Here is a 23351-nt window from a genome sequence, read left to right on the forward strand (position 1 = left end):
TTGAATTAGCAGCGCTGTTAAACATGCATAAATAGTGACTGCACTCTAAGGACAACAAGTGAAATCAAGGTAGGGATTCTCTTTGTTGTCATTTCCTTTTAGAGCGGGCTTTATCAGCCAGGTCTGCTCTCATTTCACCTCACAGCCTCTGTCAGCTCACGCATGTGTTACACAACATATCTTTATTGAGGGATCCTGCTTTAATATCATGTGTGTGGCAGTGTTGAGGTAAACTGGGAATATAGTTTCTTGACAATTGAAAGCATGGTTGTGGATTTTAGATAACAGTGGTACTATTAGTCTGTCAGATGGTCCATGATATTCTGACATCGATGCTGACTGCTGTGAATATTCATCATCAAGAAAGGATACATTACATTAATATCAGAGTATATACACCTCCGAAAAAAATTAAGAGACCACTTCACCATTATCAGTTTCTCTGGTTTTATTATTCATAGGTATGTCTTTGAGTTAAATGATTATTTTAATTTCTTTACTGACATCATTTTTCTGTGTTGGAATTCAGAAGACACTGGAATGGCTGCCATACATGTAGAGATAAAGATTTAAGAAACATTTGGAGCGGTCTCTCAATTTTTTACGGAGCTGTATATGCTTATACCTAAGAAATGTATCATCTAACGGGTAGATTTCAAGAGTTGTTGCTCATGTTGTTCCAAGCTGGCAACCTGCAAACAGAGTTCTACCGTTCTTTAACTGTGTAGGCACAATATGCCTTTGCTGGACACCCAATTTATTTGTACCTTTGCCAGTTATTTGCTTCACTTTAGTCATTTAACATGTGTTGTTTCCAAGGCTCATCATGCAGAAAACATACAATACAGCTATGTTTAATAATTATGATGGCTGCACTGCTTGAAGAGCCTAAGTAAGCCATGGAAATTAGCCACCATGGACACAGCATTGGGCCTGTTACACTTATAATGCAGTTGCCACAACGTTCAACATACTGTATATATTTCAATGCCAACACTTGGTCATGCTTAAATAACAGAATAGGTCATTTGACAGTTCTATTCAACGTTGTGATACATTTATAGATATATTTAGAGAATATTTACGGAAATAATTTCAGGGAAATAACCCTGTAATTTAAAAAAGGTATACACATCCTTAATGGATTCTTCATTTGTGCACATTACGATGTTTTCACACATGTTCGCAGGGTTGGCAAGGTTATTTAAAAAATGTAATCAGTTAAAATTAGTTATCTGTAAAAAAGCAACCTTGTCAGAGTATCAAAGTATAAAAGTAATGTAACCAGATTACTTCCTGTTACTTTTGGATTACCTCAATATCAAATGCAATGAAAAGGAATACACAAGAAAAGAAACATCAGTAAGATGTTTTTTACTCAAGTGTATTATGTAAGACCGATATAACTTATGCTAATAGATATTTAGGATCAAAGATGGTTTTATTGATAGGAAAAGCTGCCTTTCCTGAAGCATATTCAGGTAGCAGCCTAACACTGAAACACATACTACAGTTTAAAAAAGAGAAATCAAATCTGAGCCCACAGGAAATGCTCCGTTTCAGTTAAACACACACAACTAAGCTCACACACACAGTTTGATGAACATATAGGTTCACCTGCTGAATTAAAAACAGAACAAATGAACCAAAGAAAGTGAAACCATAAAGCAGATTCAGGCAGTAGGCGTATAGATTCACTCTGAAAGTATGAGCCTACAGATCAGAACAGCTGACAGAGGAGAGAGAACATCTGATCCTTTACAACAAACACTAGATGCTCTTTTGAGGTTTTCAAAAACACTGTAATCCTGTTTCTATATCATTCCCAGTTTCAGAAATGTATTTATTGGATTTTAGTTCTGCTGCCAATCAGTCTAACAAGCACTTGAGTGAATTATTTAGGAGCAGCGGTTATAAATGAGCAGCTTTATTAGATGTCTGTATACAATGGATCTATGTGTGGACTGATGGACAGCTGATGTAGGTGTTGCAGAAACTTTGCTGCTCAGGTCAGTAATGCACTTGGCGAACATGCGCTGACCTAAATAAAAAGGTTTTACGGATAATGCATACAGGCTCCTTCACTCAATAAGAGAGTATTAGGACACCGAATAATTCATTTGAATGATAAGGTTAAATGTACTACTGAGTGCCGGAAGTGCAGTGATTTACATTAATCATTAATATTTTACATGATGGATCATTTCAGGATTTTAAGCAGTACCATGTGCCACTTCAATGACAAAATAAGAAACTATCCTCACAAACAGTGTTTGAAAACATTTCTAAACCAAATGCACAGAAGTATATTTGATACAGTTATATTTAACTAAACAGCATGCAGCAAATCCAACATGTTCTAACTCCCAATCGTCAGATATTGCAGCTAGGGGGCCTACACTTCAAACTATCATGCACGTTCACTTTAAGAATCAGTTTGCTGGTGTAATTTTTCGAAATAGACTTCCAAGTTCACAGGATACAACTTTGTTAGTTATGTTTGTAAGTACGATGAAAGTCAACCAGTTTAGGTAACTTAAAGAGGCCATATTTTGCTTTTCTGTGGTGTGTTATTGATGTTTTTGTGCATGTAAATGGGAAATCCCTGTGTTGCCTCCACAGGGACTCCTTTGTTCACTTCCTGAACTGTGACTGTGACATTGGCTAGGGCTCCAACACAATGTAACTGATATGCTAAGGGCCGTTACATCTCTATACGGATGACCAATAACAACAGAGCCGGCAAGCTAACCAATCAGAGCAGACTGGGCTCTGTTTTCAGACAGAGGGTGAAAAGAGGTGCAGCAACACAGGCAGTATGAGAAAAATAAAGAGCTTTCTGAACATTAAAGCACTGAAACTTGTCCAAGAAGAGACACCACATACTGATATACACCTGAAAATGAGCTGAATATGGCCTCTTTAAGATTACACTGTTTATCATATGAACATAATATGCGCTAATTGGACTAAATAAACGGTTTCATATAGGTCATGGCCAGCCTGCCATATAAAACGACCTGGGCTGGCAAATCATTGCTGTGACATGTATTCATACATCTCTGCAGGCATTGGCTTAACTTGACATTCAATTCAGTACAGTATGCTACATGTTACATTTTTAACAAACCTCCTTCGCCATACGGAAGATCAAACTATTTCATGGCTAACTTATTTAAAGATCACTTACAGCAAGTTTTCCACCCAGTGTTTCTCTCAGATTTCTTCATGGTATTGTTTTCCTGAGAAAATAAATAAATAAGTATGGTGAGTGTGGCTCTCCACCTCAGACCCTCCATCACACACTGCTCTTCTTTCGTCCCCACACAGTGCCTATGGCATGCCCTGACTTGCTTTATCACTGACTTCCACCAAACAGTGAAGGCCAGGGCCAAAATAATTTGTATCTGTTCAATAAAACATTAAAGTCTATCATGCCATGTCCTGCTCGCCTTCCCACTCCCTCTCCCCCCCCTCGCCTGCTCTCAAAGGTCTTGTTAATGTTTCAAAACTGCACATAAGACAGACCAGCCAGACGATTAATTTGAAAGATACCCACAGGGTACCTGCAGGATTTTTCTTCCTCCTCTTGCTTCTGTAGTGTTAACACCTAGCTTTCTTCAGAAACGAGAGTGGAGGGGTGGCAGGCCGGGGAAGGGGGTGAGGGTAAAAAGCGTACAAAGTGTACCCTGCAGTTATAAAACAGAGCGCTTTTCAAAAACAGCCTTTTGATATCTGGAATACGCCAAAGCAAAATGGGATAAATGTTTTAAATGCAACAGTTTTTTTATTTGTAAGAAGTGTGAAGATTCCATATATCCACACTAACTAGCACGTTGCTTCTTTCACCCCACTTTATGCTAATTCCCCCTGTTTTCTGCCTCCTTTCATTCCTAATAATGTTATCAGTCATTTCCACGGTATTTATCTTTTTTAATTGGCTACAGTATACTTTATATAGGCTGCTGTCCCACTTTCCAATGTAGAGTGATAACGCTTATTCAAAATAAGCTTTGACCTGATTCAATTAAATGAGATTCAAACAATAGATATCACTTCAAGGAGATTTAAATAAATACTAGCTGAAATGTAGAAAGCAGTCTTGAAATCATATTATAATAATAAATGCACAAAAGAAGCAGCAAAGAAAATATATTTTTAATTCAATTCGCACAGGTCACAAATGAAAAAATAACAGGCTGATTATTCCGTGATGCAGGCTGTGGCGTGTTCTGCCTTATTGACATTGTCTGTTTCTCAGTGTATTCCACAGTTCCTGTTTCAGAGCGGCTCTAAATGCTCAACTCTGAAAACTAATGCAGGGTGCATTCATTTTAGATAAATAGTTTAAGCTCGGGTGAATAGATGATTTATTTAAACTCATAAATAATTTCATCAAAATATCCCAAAGCACGTTTTGCCTCATTGTACATCATTTTCTAAGTATGCTGGATGAGCCCTCATTTATTTTCAAATATCACACCATGTGTCTTGTAAATATGTATACTGGTCTTTCTACTTATTTATTTTACACATCTGATTTTAATATTTCATCCTCAGCATAAAGTTGCATTTGTTTCCAAGGGCACGATACCATGAAATAAATATCAGAATTATAATTCCCAGTCTTAACATATTGGAGGGCATGAATCATTTAAGAGAAACAGATTTGGTACATAAAGCCAAGGCCTAATTTTGGGAGCTGCACGGTTGGAAAATGTTAATCAGTAAACTCTTTCTCGCATTTCTAAAAGGCTGCAGCTTGACAGCACAGTTTAGGTGGATGACTGGAGGCTGCGGGCTCACACCATATGGTGACAAACCTGCTGCCGCACCCCCCAGCCAAGGGTTTACTGCGGATTGCTTTAGTAAATATTCCTCTTAACTGTATAACCATGCACAACAAAGACCTAAAAGAGGGATTAGCTGTTTGAAATTAATCAGCCATTTTTAACTCGAGCGTAAACAACGCTTAAACAAAACTTGTATCAAATGTTGAGCCTAAGAACTTTTTTAAAGTGACAAAAAAGGCAGAAGCTACTGGTGTCAAAAATGTAATTCCTGTTATTGTCATGTTTAAAATACTACTTGTATTTTGAGGGGAAATAAAAAAGAAACATGTGTGTTGAAATAAAGAAATGCATGACAAACGGCTAAGTAAAATCTGAGTGTTTTTGACTTTATTATAACATGATTTTAAGAATCGCATGTACTCCGACAATTTTCAGACCCCTAACTTAAGCATCAACCCAGCTGCTGTAACTGAGAGCCTCTGGGATCCCCTCACTATACAGGTAATGTGCCCTACATAGGGAACACACTGCTGTCTTACTGCAAGCTCTATCTGTTCCTACAGTGGTGACTGTATGGTGCGTATGGTTCAGCAAAATGCCTTTCCTTCCTCTTCACCACAGCTAAAGAACAAGGGCAGAACATCAGTCATGGATCAGGTGTGCTGTTACACTGAGGCGGTTATGGTTCTGACTGATGTCCGGTCTCTAGTCAGTGCGAGACATGTAACTTGTGCCAATTTCTCAGTTTTCTTGCAATTCATAGTAAATATCAGAGATAGAAATGATGGGAGGAAGTTTGGTAATGTGATTAAAACAATGTTTTAACCCAACAGATTTCTAGAATAGTCATGAGTGTTAACGCATTGACCTTGACAGGCCTATCATTAATGCACAAGCTATTCTTTTTAATTTTTTGACTATTTTTGCTCCTTCTTTTAGAAAGTAAAATCCAACATACACATTTGGGTGTTTTTTTCTGTCTATTTACGTCCACAGATGTCTCATAAAATCAACAAAAGTTTGCATCGGATATTGACTCATTTGCATGTATGAACAAAATATTATATAAACTTGATTTACAAGAAATGTTGCATTTTAATTTTACCTGTAAATTGTTTTAATACAATTTCCTTTAAATTGTTTTTTAAACAAAATAAATTCAATAGAAAACTTAGTTAAAGTAGTAGATAAATTAAGTAAATGCTCCTCTGAGTCAATATCTGTTAGTTATTGTTTCATCTGAGTGTTTTCACTTGCAGTGTCTCCCCTGAAGACATTTGTACTGCAAAATATGCAGATAATCTGTCAAGGTACAGAAGTCACTATAGATTGAGCTATACAGCTCAGTAGTTGACTTTTCTGAGGAGTGAGTAGGAGGATGTGTTACAGTACAAGCTAGATTAAATGTCTGCGCTTCTTGGAGGCAGACATTTTTTTCTCAGCAGCTGCTGCTGTGCAGCATCATCTCAGACAGTGAGTGGGCTGCCGGAACATTCACACATGTACAGTGAACAGGCCACAGCATGCCCCGAGTGGGACACATCATTCATTTGAGCGGCACAATCCTGTTTCTTTTGCAAATTACAAACTATTGAACTCCTTGAGCAACATGCTAAGGCAGCAAAGCCTTAAAAACTGAGGGCTAAGGCTAACAAGTTTTCAGATAAGATATGAAGATGGAAAAAAGAAAGAGAGAGGGATAATTTACTGTCAAACTAGAACAATGATATCAAGTTCAGCTCAGAGATAGGTCCAGACGAGTTTAGCCTAGCTTAAAACGGTTTCAGTCAAAACTGAAAAGCATGCCTTCCAACAAATGAAACTTGTTTACAAGCAGAACCCGTAAGCATTTTTAGATTTTTTTTATCTGAATTTGCTATTTCAAAACAGTTTTCTTGATGCAATACCCAATAATTCACATAAAAGACAAATATATGGAAATACATACCTAACACTGGACTAGCTAACCACCTTTTCTGTCAAAATCAGCATTAATTATAACTTGACCACTCGAGGGCAGCAAAACAAAGTGATGACACAAAATGTTTCTAAATCTGTTCAGAACCCGTCATTGTAAGGTAATCTTTATGGATATTTGATCATAGTGAAATTTCTAGTGATGTATATAATGATTATATATGTGATTTCACATTTGAAAAAACTACTTGACAGTGCTGCCTGGTAGACAATTAATGTAATTTGGGCAATTTTCTGAACATTTATTAGACTGGACAATCTTTGATCTTTGAACCCACAAAAAATGAAATTAAAATGGATCAATTTGTCACACCAAGCAAGTGGATTTTCCAAAATCCTAATGCCTAGTCATATTTTGGAGATATACAGGTAACAAAAGTTGATGAACAAGTGACGCACACACTGTTGTGTTGCAACAGAGTTAGCAATCACTTTTAGAAAGCATTCACCATGAAAGGGTTAGTTATATCATGGCTGTGAGGTATTTTGCAGCTAATCAAAGCCATTTCCTGTAGCGACTATGCTGTACTTTAATATTCTCTGAGTGGAAAAAAATAAGTGGGAGTAATGTAAGGGTGGCATATTGCAAATCACTTATTGGACATTTTACCCGGGTGTTAGTTATGCTCAGTTGCGTGGCAAGAAATCAAATATTCCGATGTTCTCTCCTGCCTCTCAGTCTGATGTGTGAGTGCTGAATCGTTAAGTTCACAGCAAGATGTCCGCTCTGGTGTGGGACACAAGAAAGCACTGGAGTTAGTGCATTTACACCAGCCTGAGGAGATAAATGCCTTTCCTTCCAAAAGGTTTACCACAGAGCCATCAACAAGAATCAACAGTGGGGAGAAATCCCTTACTGCTAAGGCACGCTCACACAGTCAACCTCACAAGGAAGTGGAAGCATTGTATCTTATAGATAACGCATTTATATTAATTCTTGGCAGATATCCTGTTATCGCACATTTTTCTCTGGCACTTTTTCCTAAAAGATCTCTTTACATCATACAAATACTTTTTCATCAAGTTGTGATGCATTGTATCTGAATGTAAGGCTGCTGGCACAGTACAATGCATATTGTAGTTTAAAATCAACTATGCCATGGATTTGTTATTGAAATGACTGTATAAACCTGTCATTCAAACATATATTAAGCCCTGCAGACAATTTCATGAACAAATCCTTATTTACTGCTTTGCCGATAAAGTGCAGCTATGATGCTGATCATATTAGGTAAATCTGGCATCTACCAGATGTGACAAATTCATATTATATATAGTTTTCTGTTCTGATTTATTCATCTGTTCCTGCTGCACCTTCAGCACTTCAAGTGGAAGTGCTTCAATATAAACGTGTATTAATGTGAAAGCTATAATGCCAGACATTTTCACAATGACATTAGCTAACAATGTGCTTTTTGACAAAAGGTGGTTTAAAACAGTCAAACCTCCCGTTGCCCATTTTCCAACTCACAATACAAATAAATGAGATTAAATTAGATTTATCTGTACTTACACTCTTGGCTGAAAAAGTATCATAATAAACGTATCAAGTTTTTTTTATATACAAAGGTCCCCACTGAGGTCTGGGTTAAAAATCATTAATGAATGATTTAATAACTGGCGCTTGACCTCCTGTCATTTTGCAACAGTTGCCTCCAGGCAAACAAGTTAAGTATTAAAGCATTGAATGAGTAGAATACATTTTTTTACATGATTAACAAAGCATGCTAAAGGAGAGCTGCTCAGAGATAACTGACAATAAATCTAATGAACAGTGGCTTTTGGTTTGTGAGGAAAGGGGCAAACAGCTGCCTCCACCATACTGAGTGCTGCACGTCTGAGAGAGTGATAATACATGTTCAGTGTTTTTGACTTACAGTATTGTGAACGAACTGATAAAGTATCCAGAAATCAGTGTGTATGAGCTTGAGTGTAGTCTTTAACACAAAGCTGACTTTGATCAATCAGTTTACAGTGGGCCTTTTATATACAAGATAAAACAACATTTCATTCAGCTCAGTTCATTATTTTTGAAAGTGGGACATAATGCTCCTGCTCAGTCTCAAATAGTAAAGGAACAGGTGCAACTACAAGACATACTGGATCCTAACATTAAAACCATAAACGTTGTAGTACCCATCTTGGCATATGCAGGCATGATAAAAAAGACAAAATTAAACAACAGATCATTTCTATTGGCAGATTATGCATTCAGTGTGCAGGCAAATGTTGTGGACAATGAATTGTATGGTAGCAACAAGTTTCTGTTGGTAGTCAAAGGAGTATTGACCAATCATGTTGAATGCATGCCTGCAACACAACCGAGTGGAGAGCCGAAATACACTATCTGAACCCATTGGCTATTGTCTTATTGGCTAGAGATGTAAGTGTAAACTGGCTATGTGTGAAACAATCTGCTTGTGGACATGGTCTCTAAAGTCCCTAACCCTTATCAGATTTTAAATAATGATGGCATGTGAAGATGTAGGCCCGTGTATCCACTGTCTACACCTAAACCCAACCTGTCATTGTTCAAAATGAAGTTAACAATATGTCTGTTCCTGTGCCAGCCTGGTGTCATCATACAAACACCTCTCTCTTGGTTGTATGTACATTAGTATATTTTTACAGTAACCACTTATAGAAGCTCTTGGAGCCAGTGAGCTGTATATGAAGGGCTAAATGTCAAGTATTTTAAGTTGAGGGCACTCAGGATGACTGGAGGATATTAGGAAATTAATTATCCTGTAAAGTACATTTTATGGCAGGGAGAAACTGACACATTGATTAATGAGCCTGGAGGTGTTTGCTTGTAAGAATATCAATTAATCTTTTTTTACATCCAAGCACAGTCATTAAAATGAATGAGAAGACCTTGACTTAGCAAAGGCAACAAACACGCAGAGATCCACAGCGTGATCACAGGCAGAACAGAGAGAGAGCAGAGAGAGAGAGAGGGCTGCGCAGTGCTTGGCTAGTCTCCCAGGTCACATGCTCGGCCCGCCCCCGATGTCTCGCCCTTCTGCAGCGCTCCACATCAAACCCTCATGCAGCGCCAATTAGCAACACGGCTGAGGCAGCGGGGCCACGCACTACCCTTCTTTATTTACCTCTTTATTGAAGCTCAATCATCACCTTAATTTCCCCTGTAAAAGGATAAAGCGGGAAGCAGGAAGAGCGAATAAAAGGTGGTGAATAGAGATGTGTTAAAGACCGGTATCTCCGAACAAAGTTTCTCTCCATTTAAAGCTCTCTGAAATCGAACCCTGAAGAGTTGTTCAGCAAGTCTGGCTGGTTCTGATAGTGTGAGTGAAAATAATGTATAAATCCTGTCATTCAAATACTTATATTTACCCCTAATAATTATTTCAGTTAGTTCTTTTGCTGATATTGACGTTGATCATATAAAGTAGATTGGGTCTACCAGATGTGACAGATAGTTTTCTGTTCTGCTTTATTGATCTGTCCACCTGCTGCAAATACCACAACGCTTCCTGCAAGTGTGTTCATGTAAATGTATATTCATGTAAAAACAGGCCTTTAGCGTCACACTGAACATCATCACAAGGATATTAAATACAGGGATCGCCCCAAACAAGCATCTCTTTATTTAAATCCCTCTGATATGAGCCTCTCTGTGATTCACTTGATCCTTTGCATTTGGCTACCTGCTAGGTTTAAGAAAAGCTTCCCATTGTACGGTGTTCTGATTATTTAAGATGGGCTTAAGGTTGCATCTTGGGAAGACACTGGGTTTTAGAAACAGTCTCAAAGCCCAGCTCAATTACGACAGAGAGCAGGGTGGAGGATACAGAGGTGGGCCTTGGCCGGTCACCGGGGAGGGTTCCTCCGTGGGTCTGACAGTACAATGAAGAACAGGCCAGGTATCAGGGGCAAGCTGTTTCTCAACACTACAGCACCAACTGTTTTCACCTGGCCTGATACTCGACCTCGTGCCATCCTGTTCTCCAAATCTGCGCTGACAAAAAGCTGTTCAAGGATGAGTTAAAGGCAGTGTGGCTATAGTGTGTAAAGGAAATACAGAGACTGAAACTGTTAGCAGATAAAGATCTTTCAGCAAATTGAAAACAAAGCAGCTCCATCCATTGATCTGTCCTCGTCTGTGATCTAGATTAAAGGTTTAATACAATATGTAAGTTGTCATTTTTTTTAATGAAATGATGAATTCTTATTATAAATACCGAATAGGCCTTTCATCTACAGGACAGATGTCTTTTCCCTAGCCTATAACTCAGTAAAGTGTATGGAGCTTTGATAAATACTGTAATCAAACATAGTATAGGCCAGCCTATCTTACTTCCTTCATATAATAACAGACATATTACTTTGATCTTTGGTTTAAGTGGAGGGAGATGCTATTATCAAGGAACAGCCTTTTCTATAGAAAATGATATTGTCACTTAACTATATAAAAAAAATATCAAGCACCATTTGCAGCCTAATATGTTGTAGATCAAGCATAATCATATCTGTGGAGATGTGCCTCTGGTAGCATTCACCAGCATTATACATCAGTCAATATGGGAGAAATTAAAATAATAAATGTCATTATAAATATTCAGCTATATGTAGGCAGAAACAGACAAAAGAGATTGTAATACGATGATTTGTATCATGAATTGTCATGAAATAGCAAAACTGACTTTGCTTTTAATAATTCATTGTAAATTCAATGCAATCGCAAGACTTTATACGCACATTCAGGGTTTTTTAAATGTCAGGAACAGTCTGAAATTCCCTTAAGAGGAAGTACAACACCTTTTGAAGCATATTTTTATATTTATATGTATTTATAATCAAAGTAGTATTATTTAATATTTCTCAAAAGAAATATCATTATATGGCGAAAATAAGGAAAATGTATTTTTTTAACTTTACGTTTTTCGGTAATGTTATTATTACATATGCAAATGGTACACTATCTTGTGCTGATTTGCATACAGCTCCAGAACAGAAATCTGACCCTTGTATAAAACTAAGTTTAAAACGGGGGTTTATTTTGCTGCCATATTTGTGACAAATGGTTTTTCAGAACGAATTTGGATTCAATTTCCGACATGTTTTCAGAAATAAAATGCAGTATAAATCAAGCAATTCATGACATATAAACAAACCCCTCTATAAAACAACCTTCTAAAATATAGATAAAAGTAAAGAATCATCATCGCTGTGAAACTTCCCCGACTGATCATTTAGATAAAGCCAATTCTTTTTTGTACAACTTTTGTGAAATATTTTGTTTAAATATGCTAATGAAGCATCATCCTCTCCTACAGTTGGAGAATTTAAGAGAAAACAACTGATGTTAATAAACAGAGTAAGTTAAACAAAAACCTTAACGTGTATTTTGAGGGTTTTCTTTCAGTTATCTGGGAAAATACATGATAAAGAAGCCAATTGTTTCAAATTGATCACTGTATTATACATCCATATTTTACCTGTATGGTCGCGCCTTAATGTCTCTTGAATTCAAAGAAATATCTGAGATATGACTGCTGATGGTAGTGAACCCCCGCCTATGCAGAATACACTCATCCTGGAATGGCAGCCTGACTTACTCCCGTCACTTGAATCCCTAAAACGTCTCTCCTGACATCATAAGGTTCTGCTCTGGGGCTTTTGGAGCCCAACACTGCTGCTAAGTATGGTATATATTTTTATGGCATCCATCATTGGAGTAAATCCACAGACAATAACCGTAGCATTACTCACACATCGCAAGAAAAAACCACCACCTCTTGATACAAGGCTTGTTTGTGTCTCCATCTCTGTCAGGGGCCTCTCCACTTGTAAGCCTCTGCAGACGACTCCTGAGGGCCAGGTGTTACCTACACGGAACAACGGTGCAAAGCCATCTTAAATAAGCAGATACTTTAGCGGGGCCCTGGGTGCAGCAGAGGATCATTATTTTGAGGTGGAAAAATCCAGTTTGACGGATGAACCCAGGCCGCAGAGAGCCACATCCCTGATACGCCACATAACAAGATCTCAGAAGAGTGAAACACCGACTCATTACATATCAAAGGAGACTTGGAAGAAGGATTTATTTGTTTTGTTGCACGGGGTGATGATTCTATTTCATGGGAGCCAAAGCCCCACACAAGACAGCCACAGGTTCAGGGGTATTATCACTGGCCCGGGTGATGAGTTACAGAGTCCAAAGCAAGCCAGCAGCCCCCCTTCCGAACTGGGAATACCACGGGATCAGCCGAGATGTCAGACCAATTTAATGGGTGAGTCACTTAGGTGTTATTAAAGTGTGCCTTTTGCTGCAGGGTGGGAGCAGTGATGTGGTGTTAAAGAACAAACTTCAAATGACCAGCATGCAGGAACATTTCTCTGTGTGTACTCTTCACTCGTTCTTCTTTAAACCTCCCCACAGCGGTATTGTTTTGAGATAAAGATTAGCAACATTTTATTCGTTTGATTTAGTTGTTTGTTTAAGTGTCTATATTTGTATTTCTTCTAAATATTAAACAGCTTTTGGCCGTCATTGATGTTTACAGTTGCCATTAATAATGACATTTCTCCTTCCCAAACTCACAAACTGAATTTGCTCTCTAAAATACTGTTCATTCACTGGGTTTAGCTTGAAACAGGTAGCTAAAATATCATACAACACTTACACACTAACATTCCTTTTAAGATTTGAAAACTGCAGTGGTGAACCTTCAGTGCCTTCAAGGTATTTGGAGAATGCCCTGGAACCCTCAGATACAAATACAAAAAAATCAAATTAATTATGTCTGTTATATTACAGTGTTACATTGATTTGTTTGTCATTCTTTGTCCATGCTCTTTTTGTGTTAGAATAAACTTTCAACCAATCAGACATTTTTCTGGGTCTCTGGGAAGAATATCCTTCAACCAGGGTATTCTATATCCTTGATAGGATGTCCTGGCCCTTAAACTGAATGAGAGCATGATTGACAATTTGATCATCCAATCATATATTGATTTGTAGCCAATGGGGTTATTCTTTCAGATTTTCCCACAGTTCCAGCGTATTCTAGAAGACCTGTTAGTTCACTGGCTCGAGACAGAGGATCCAGCTAAGTGCTACATAGGAATTCACATAGTGAGTTTAAATAGATGTCTATTGTGATTGACACGGTTCGCCACTTTTCCAGGCCTGAAAGCCTTTTCAAACTAACAGTAGCTGACTGAAAGTAACGTAAGCACTACAACTACAGCCATGCTAACTTATCTTAACTCTTATGGTTTTGTTTCCACTGTGTTGACTGTAGAATCGGAGGATGAAACCCTCTTTATTCGTCACATACATGCACACAGGAGAGCACACACAATGCAATTGGTTCTCTGCATTTAACCCATCCTAGTGCTAGGAGCAGTGGGCAGCTATTGTGCAGCGCCCGGGGAGCAATGGGGAGGGGGGGATTGGAGATGTCCGGTGCCTTGCTCAAGGGAACCACAGCAGGGCCTAGGAGGTGAACTGGGACCTCTCCAAGTAGCAGTCCACTTTCCATATTTCAAGTCTGTTTGGGGACTTGAACAGGCGACCCTACGATTCCCAGTCCAAGCCCCTACTGACTGAGCCACTGCTGGACTGTAAACACAAATAACCACAATCTGTCACTATTTACTTCCAAGCCTGCAAATGTTGGCTAAAATAAAAGAAATAGCATTACATGAATGCATAGAATCTAGTATTGATCCAACAGGGCAAACAGCAAATGTAACTTAAGAAAGGATCCTTTTGGGCACTGGAGAATATGTTAACTAGTAGAAGTTTTTCACATATTAACTTAATTTCTCATTATTTAATTTAAATGTTTGATAAATGTAGTCATAGACCTTGTTTTAAAAGCAAACTCTTCATTTAGTTAATATTAAAATAATCATTGTTACAGGAGGATTCAATGTAACATACAGCAGTACATTTATGTAAGCCTCTTTAAAAACCTTTCACTTACCTTCATTAAATAGATAAACTTGGCCGAAGAAAATGGGATTCAATAATTCCCACCATCAATATTTTGGTAGCATTATGGTTGGTAAATCAGAAAACCTTGTTGAAGGCACGTGCCTCCTGTACGTTATCATTTGTTTTTCTAAAGCTGTTTGATTGGCTCTTTTATCAACACACTTAGAATAAAACCACAGTTAAGTGTAAACAATATTTTTGTGGAATGTATGGCACTTTCACAAAGGTTTGTCATGTGCATTAAAACATTTGGAGGGAATACAGCTACGGTAAGCAGAAAAAACTAACTTTGCTCTTCCTGCTCTCTCCAGGCTTAAAAGTTCAGTTTAGAGGGCAATTGCTGTACCTGCGAGCCTCTATAGCCAGACAGAAACATGACCAGTGGAGAGAGGGGTCTTAACCCTAACGTCCGTCATCACTGATTACCGTCTCATCTAAATCATCTGCCATTTTCCACCATTGCTCTTCCTCTCATCCCTCCATCCCTCTCTGCGCTGAGGACATGATGATTGTTATCTGATGTGACGGCACTGGTATTCCCAGGGTCAGCCTGTGACTAGAGTTTAACCTTGTTTCTATGCCCCTACTGTGTTGTATCCCCATTACGTTTATTGTTTAGTTTGAACGTTCTAAAGTGTGCAAGCTGAATGCAAAGAACATGTAAAAGGCAATGGGATTACATACCTGGTGATTGGAAGTTTAGTCAATGGATCTAAAAAGATTCTGAATTAAAGCATATATGTGTAGCACAAATGTTGTAGCTATTAGCACTTATCCAACAGCGTTATGGCTCCACTAAATAAATGAAAAATAGATGAAGAAAGCCAACATAAATTGTGTTTCTGATCTGTTTGAGATCAGTCAGAGTAAAGCAGCCTCACAAGCACATATTTGTTGTTCAGCCTACTTTGCTAGCCAAATACTCTAAGCTAACACCTGTGAGACCCTAAATAGTAACTGTACATTAAGCAGCAGGTTACGACACATTCTGTGTTTATGTTGAATCCTCTCAACTTCATTGAAATCATGCAGATTATTTTCGATGTCCGAGCAAACTCACATCTTATATCAGAGGACGGCTCATTGGTCTGAGGGTTAATTATTCCCTAATCACAACATGTTTTGTATTTCTTATTGGAGCAACACCAGTAGACTGGAGGCTTGTCTTACCATAACAAAACCTCAATGCTATGAGGGCCTTAAGCTTCAAAATAAGGTGGTAAATGACATCATGTTGGCTGATATTTCAAGAGTTGAAAAAGACTGAAAAGGTCAAATAAAAATATTTTAGGTAAGGGGCTGTCTGACTATGTGCTTCCAATCCAACGGGATGTTTTCCTGAACTATTGTTTCTGAATAAAGCACTGTCAGCATCCTTTTGACGCTCCATATGGATTTTATTTTCAGATGTCCGTCTGAACACACTTTTAGGGATTAGGTGGAATTGGATCTGGTCTGACAAACACTAAACTCAAGTTGGATATTGGAGGTTTCCATTTTTTGCCTACAGTCAACGCTGTGTTTTTAATCATGTGGTCGGTATTGTGTTTTTCCCTAACATAAACAATAGGTGTACTTTAATGTGTAAACAGACAGCATTTCTAAATGGTTTATTGTGCAGAGAGCCAAGCAACTTCCTAAAATACAGGACTGATGTTTTGTATGCTAACTTTGGTTGTTCCAACTGTAGAAGGAACTTACAGTAGATATTCTTTGCTAACTGGGAGTAGCTGCTAAAGCTAAAATGAAGTACTGTCCTCTTCCTCTTCCAGTTGCTCAATGGTCCTTTCTGTTTATTAAGCCAACATTTTTTCTTGGGATTGTACCCAATGGCACACCGAATTGTAGGGAAAGCAAGGTTATAAGAAATCAATCGAAACACTCATGGTTTGATTATCATATTGTGTTTACATTGTCAAATCAACTTGGTTTCATAATGATAAGCTAAGAAAAAAAATTGCCTGTTTAAACGCTGTTCCTGATCCCCTTCACTCAGTGGTTTGGGTTGTCTAAAGGTAACCAGGAGAAACCAGAGTGGTGGCAGATTTGGAGTGTTGGATCAGAAAATGGTCATACTATACACTGTTTTACAAGACAAAGGCGACCTAAGTGTATATACATTTCTTCCTTATCTTCTACCCGTACACACATTATGTGTCTTTTCTTTAAACCACAAAGTTTGCCACTCTCTAACTTTTATCCTTTCAACTTTACTTCTAATACATTTAAAAATTGACTTTCAAACACTCTCTTGCCTTCAATTAAACCGGCGGGGCCTTTGATTTAAGTTGCAAGGTAAGAAAAACTTCTGTATCAATCAATTTGCCTCACTCCTTTCATTTGTAAAAAGATGTAAAATCTACTTTGGCACCTGATGGTGGGGGAGCAAGGCTAAATCAAAGTGTATTAATAATTAACTCTAATTAGCAGTGTGTGGGAGAGGTGTGATGCCTGTTTCGATGGCAGCCCTTCCACTCCCTCCTGAACCTCTGCCTGTTCAGCAGATCATCCATTGTGAGAGATGACAGACTACAGAGAGAGGAAGACAAACGTTTCTTGGAGGAAAGGCGCCGGGTCAAGAGACAGGACCGACTCTTCTGTGTCTTCTTTTTATTTGTTATGTTCAGTCGAACAAACTCAGGGAGTGAGGGAAACAAAGAGAAAGAGCAAAGGCAGAGACAAAAGTGTAGCCATTTGTTACGACTTCAAGTTAATTAAGGAGCTTGTTGTGAGATGATGGGGGCACCTGCTTATGTAGGTTTTAACTGAGCAAGAGCATTACAGGGGCAATCGCTGAAAAAAGGACCTGAAAGGAGCCTTAATTAATGTCTCAGCAGGGGTGGAGGGAACACAGAGACGCAGCTAAAACCCTTACAGGCCCAGTTCCAAACTGGAGCTCTACTATCTGGGAGAGCATTTTATTTCAGAGCATTGCATCATTACGGATTATCCAACAAGCACAATTGTCACTAAGCCAATAAACATCTATAGGACCTCGAGGGGGAAATTAGTCTCTTTCCCCTTTCCCAAAGTGTAAGAAGTAATAAAACAAAACATTCCTTTATATTGCAGGGACAAGCCTACACTGAATACTTTAATTAGAAGTGTGTGTTTGTACAAAGCAGCAGATACTACTAACAAAGACAATTCATCTTATGTTTGAGGGGAAAATCTGATTGCAGCTAACACTTTGACCCTCTTTGCCGTGATGAATCGGGCGAGTCACATATGCGGATTTTGATTTATCTTCCTGACCTTTTGTATGCAAAGGAGACACGTTCTGTATAACCATAATGTGACACGTCAGAAAAAGAGGTCAGGCCTGTGAGAAAACAAGCCCTCCGCCTCCTCCTCTGCTCTGTGATGAGTCTATTGTTTTGCCTCGCAGTGGCTGCTGTTATAATGCTGAGCACTGGAAGTTTACCTCGGCTCCAACTTCAAATTCATGCCTCTGTGAGGTAGCCTACTATGCAAAGAAATGTATACGACATGTTTACAACTTACATAAACTGATATTATTTATTTTCTTTAGAAGAGCTAATTTAAATTTTCTAAGGGCTCTTTTTTTTCCTATTGTCGGTTCTTTAGTGTAATTGTAGCTTTAATACCAAACATTGTTGACCTCTTTCTAAATGTTACCAGTGATAAATTCATATTATCACGTGGAATGCCTTATTTTGTGTTTTATTAAGTTAAATGAAACGGAGAATTTTTTTAATATAATGTGAATACATAAGTCATATACAGTCTGTCATCACTTTCCTTTGTTACTCTTTACTTCTGTAAGTTAATCTATATCATAATTAAATTCATGGGATACCATACAACTGCTGAGGTCACATGTATGGAAGGCTAGTCAGACCAAAAAGGTGATTTTAATGTTGTCAGCCTTTTATGGTTTCTTCATAACAAACAAGACGATGCAAAAGTGCAAATGCACTTTGCAAGCTGCCTTTTTTTGTGGAAGAATCAGAAATGGAAAGAAACAGTATTATAGCTGTGAGGGCTTCTGTCAACAATAACAAACATCTGAAATGACGGTACGTTTATATCATTTTAAAGTTACACAGACTGTAGTTATCTTAGTGTATGAACACATTGCAATGCTTACATTAGAGGACGTTTTCTTTTTAAGGTTGATGGAGCGGCTACATTATTAGCATAGCCCTGAACTATTCGAACTCAATTGAGAAGTCAAGCATCTCAAATATGTTATGCTTGTCGTCTTACGAAACAAAGCATCAATTCAGACTGCTGAGAAAGGAGTCATGATGTATTTATTAGTACACTTTTAACAGCAAAATCTGTTTATTTTGGGTTCAAAATGCACTTGCAACACTGATGCTTATTGTAAAGAAATGCATCAGAACAAATTATGCTGCAATCAGGTAACTATAGCAATGCCAGTCATCCCATCTGGACCCATGAAAGAGAGACTGCTAACAGCACCTAGACGTCCAAGCTTTTCAATTTAGCGGGTGAAAGCTACAGTAATTAGCCTAAACATTTTCAAATGGTTTACCTAAAAGCGATTTATCTTTCTGTTAAAATAGGAACAATGTGAATGACATTTTAATAGTAGTAAGCATCATAAGTTATTTTCTTTCCAAAACACTTCATGGATATTTATGTAGCAAGGTGCTTGTCTTCTCGGGGCTATTGCTATCACAATATCCGAACAAAAAGCTTATGTGTAAAATCAACCTGGAAGATGTATGCAGGAATGAAACAGGATTCACCCCCTTCCCCCCCCCTCTGTATTACAGAACACACTCAAATCAGAATGTCTACGCCATTCATGCATCGCAAAATACATACATTATACTCCATTGTAAATCCCAAATCAGGACCGGATTAAGCTGAGGAGATGTGTGAACATATGTGTAAGTGTGTGTGTGTGTGTGTGTGTGTGTGTGTGTGTGTGTGTGTGTGTGTGTGTGTGTGTGTGTGTGTGTGTGTGTGTGTGTGTGTGAGGGGATGGCAGCAAGCACTTTAAATATTAATACCTTTTTTTCTTGCCATACTTCAAAAAGGCGACAATAATGCAGAGCTGTGAGGAGGCACCTCCTCTCTGAGGGGAGCATCAGAGACAGAGAAAGGGAGAGTGTCCTGTCATAATTAAACATGCATGGGCACTTTTTCTTCACAGATGCTGTTTGTTCCGCTGGCCTGGGTTTTGACAGGACGCCAAAACAAGCCCAGGTGGAACAGGGTGTGCAAACAAGCTTGTGAGTACAGGCATGAAACACACAAATTAGCACCTAGACCAGATGAATATGCAAGTGCTGGGATCAGGGCCAGCAGGTCGTCCCATGATCAGAGGCTCAGCTAGGCCAGGTGAGAGTAAACAAACAAAGACGAGGCATGCGTTCCTCCAGGTAAATCTTTCAGGTTGCACCAAAATATCAGATTACCTGACGGTGTTTTACTGACTCCATCATGGAACCTCTGACAGGCAGGCTATCGCTATGGCCCAGCATCCCTCATTCATCAGGCAGCTAAGAAGGCAGTAGGCAGCGAATTGAAAAACATGAGGTTCTGGCCATTGGTATTTCGTTCAGCTCCATCCTGCTCCTCCAGTAATTGATACAAGAGACTCTGATACATTGGTCAGAAGGCAGCAAACCATTTGTGAATACAGGCCTGCCAAGCCTGAAAGAAAAACAATAACAAGGCAAGATATGCTGGGGAAGACAACAGATGGATGTACGAGTCCGGTGATGGATGTGTTGGGGGCTGATGCAGAGGTAGAGAGGGGGGAAAATTAGGTTGGAAAAATTGAAAGAATGGAAAGAGAAAGGAGGCAGGGGAGGGAGCCGAGGAGACGGATTGAGAAGGAGTGAGAGGAGTCCCACAAGAGAAATTGTAAAGTAAAGCTGAGTGAGTGAGCACCGGCAGTCCAGGGACATCTCGCAGGTTTTTTCCAGGCCGGACACTTCGGAGTGCATGTCAGGTCCCCGGGCGCTCCGGACATAAGTAGCCTCCCAAAGATGAACAGCATCACCTCGGCTACAGTTAGAAGGTCGAGAAATTGCTCCCACTGCACATGGCCCTCCTTCCCCCTTACATCATGTGACCTCTCCTCCTCCAACCTGAGATGCTTCCCATCCACTCTGGCCTCTCAGAAAAAAAGGCAGCTTTTACACTTCTTAACTCTTCCACTTGGCGGGACAAGGAGACCGGTGCAGCACAGCAGACCTTTTTCCACATGAGTTTACCCGTTAAGGCTGTTCTAAAATAAAGCCCTCTTAGTCACACATGAAGTGAGGGTGAATTATGGATGGGGCCTTGGTGATGAAGTTGTGGGATATCTTAATGACACCCAACACGTCTCCCTTTGAATCCCCAGCTGCCGTAAATTAACTAGCTCTCATAATTAAACTGGGGGAGAGAACAAGCTCGGTCATCAATAAGTCATCACTGGCAGCTTCAATTTACTAGCCTGCACTCACTGATTGTGTCGTCTAAAGTGATTCCGCACGCTCCTCTGGGCGGTGTACACTCTGCCCTAAAGCCTCATTTCAACACAGCACTCATCTAATAATAAGCATGAATGAATAACTCACATTAAAACGCGGTTATCGTGGATTAAGCACAATAAGCAATGGTAAATAATACAATAATATGCTCCCTGTTAGCACGCTAAAGCTACGTTTTTGTGACTTATGGATACAGACGCTTCTCTCGCCGCTCCCCCAAGAAGAACACACATGCGATAACACCGGAAACTGCCCATTTATTTGCATTCGACAGCTGCCGCTGTCCTAAATAAGTTTTCAGCCTGTTCTGCTGCATCCCCATCTAACATTCATGTCTCCTTTTTATGCTTTTATCACCTTGAATACGCCAGGCTCAGCCAACCATGTACGCTCCCTTACCTGCCAGATCCAACAAACATCTAGTGGGCCCGCCAAAGTGAAACACGTCGTGTCGGCAACTTCGCTTTTTACCATTTAGTGACACAAACATCAGAGCGGATTATATGGCTGGTATAACAAATGTTGACCTGGGTTTGTTTTTTTTCCACAGTGTGCTGTTTACTGTATGGAAAACCATGATAAATGTGACATCATGTCTAAATACAACATTTAATTTAATCTTATTTCTAAACACTATGATCATTTTGTGTTTTAATAGACTTGTTATGATGATGTCAAATCCCTAACGCAATCTCCATTAGCTGAGTAAATAAATGAAAGGTTCCTTTTTGTTTTTATTCTATTATGCTGTTTACTGTATAGAACACCATGGCAAATGCTACATTGCAAATTACAACAGTTTATTTTAGCTAACGTCTAAACATAATGTTCATGTGTAATAGACTTGCATAATGTCTGTGAACCTGTATTTTCCTAATTTAGCTGAGTGAATAAATGACAGGTATCTTTTTTTGTGTGTGTGCTTTTGACTGTATAGAAATACCCTGGCAAATGTGACATATCTAATTTCAACTAATTTCTAAACACAATGATAATGTTGTGTTTTATACATCATTTCATTAACTGTAATACTAATGTCTAATCCTTAGAGCAATTTACAACAACATTTAAGGTTCTACGCAATGTCTGGCAACGTCTAATGTCCTTAATTAGCTGAGTAAATAAATGAATGATACCTTTTTCAATGTTAAAGTCCCACCACTGTTAGCATGAAAGCCAGGGTACGGCTGGAGGCCTCGCGGATAGAGGCTCGGCGTGTGAAAATAGAGTGCAGTAGTCAGGATGATTGAACTTGGCTGTCTTCGGGGAGGAGGGAGTACATGTGCTAATCCTAATCAGGACCTGTTCCCTGCCATGTAATGGAGTACGAACAACCCCGAGCTCAGCGCTGGACACGCTGAGGCTACATTAGTGAATAATGTTTTCCAGCATGGGACACCGTTTCTATTACGCTCCACATGCGGGAGGAAGAGGAAGCTGTCACTGTGAATTAACCGCAGAGCGCGCAATACAAACATATCTTGTGTAATTGGAGTAAAAAAGTGAGCGCGGGGAAGAAAGGGGAAAGGCTTTTTAAAATAACACTCTGCTCTTCTACATCAGCGAGGTGGTATGTTTGAGAAATTATGAAGCTTTTAGCAAACTGTCAACCTTCAGGACAAAGGATTCTTACACTCCATCCTCCGGAGGCTGTTTTATTTACTCGTTCTGCAGCGCTCTGTGGCTCGCCAAAAAAAGCTTCTGCTGGTATTTGTTCGCTCTGAGCGCTGCTGCTGCTGCTTCTGCTGCTGCTGCTGCTGCTGCTGTGTTTCTTAAAAAAAGCTAAAAGAAAGACCAGTTTACCTGATCATATCGACAGCTCTACTGTAAAATCTCCTGGCATTAGAGGTCATGAAGACGTTGTTTTCTTATTGTCTTGCTGAGTTCCCTTCCATCTCGCAGAGAGCAAATCTCAGAGCGGAATCACTTTTCTGACAATAATTTATAAATAATGCACTGCTTGTGTTTGAATTGAGAAAGGCTTTCATATCTCTTCCATTAACTCAGATTAAGATTTCATACTGATGCTGGGGAGAATGCTAGCAATATCCCGTCTCATTTCAATGAAATTTTTATTAGTGCTTTTTTCTGTACTACACTCCTATTGGGATGTCTGTGAATCTGAAGCTTGGCTTT

The sequence above is a fragment of the Eleginops maclovinus genome, chromosome 9 (genome assembly GCF_036324505.1).
Source record: "Eleginops maclovinus isolate JMC-PN-2008 ecotype Puerto Natales chromosome 9, JC_Emac_rtc_rv5, whole genome shotgun sequence".
In the NCBI taxonomy this organism is placed as follows: domain Eukaryota; kingdom Metazoa; phylum Chordata; class Actinopteri; order Perciformes; family Eleginopidae; genus Eleginops; species Eleginops maclovinus.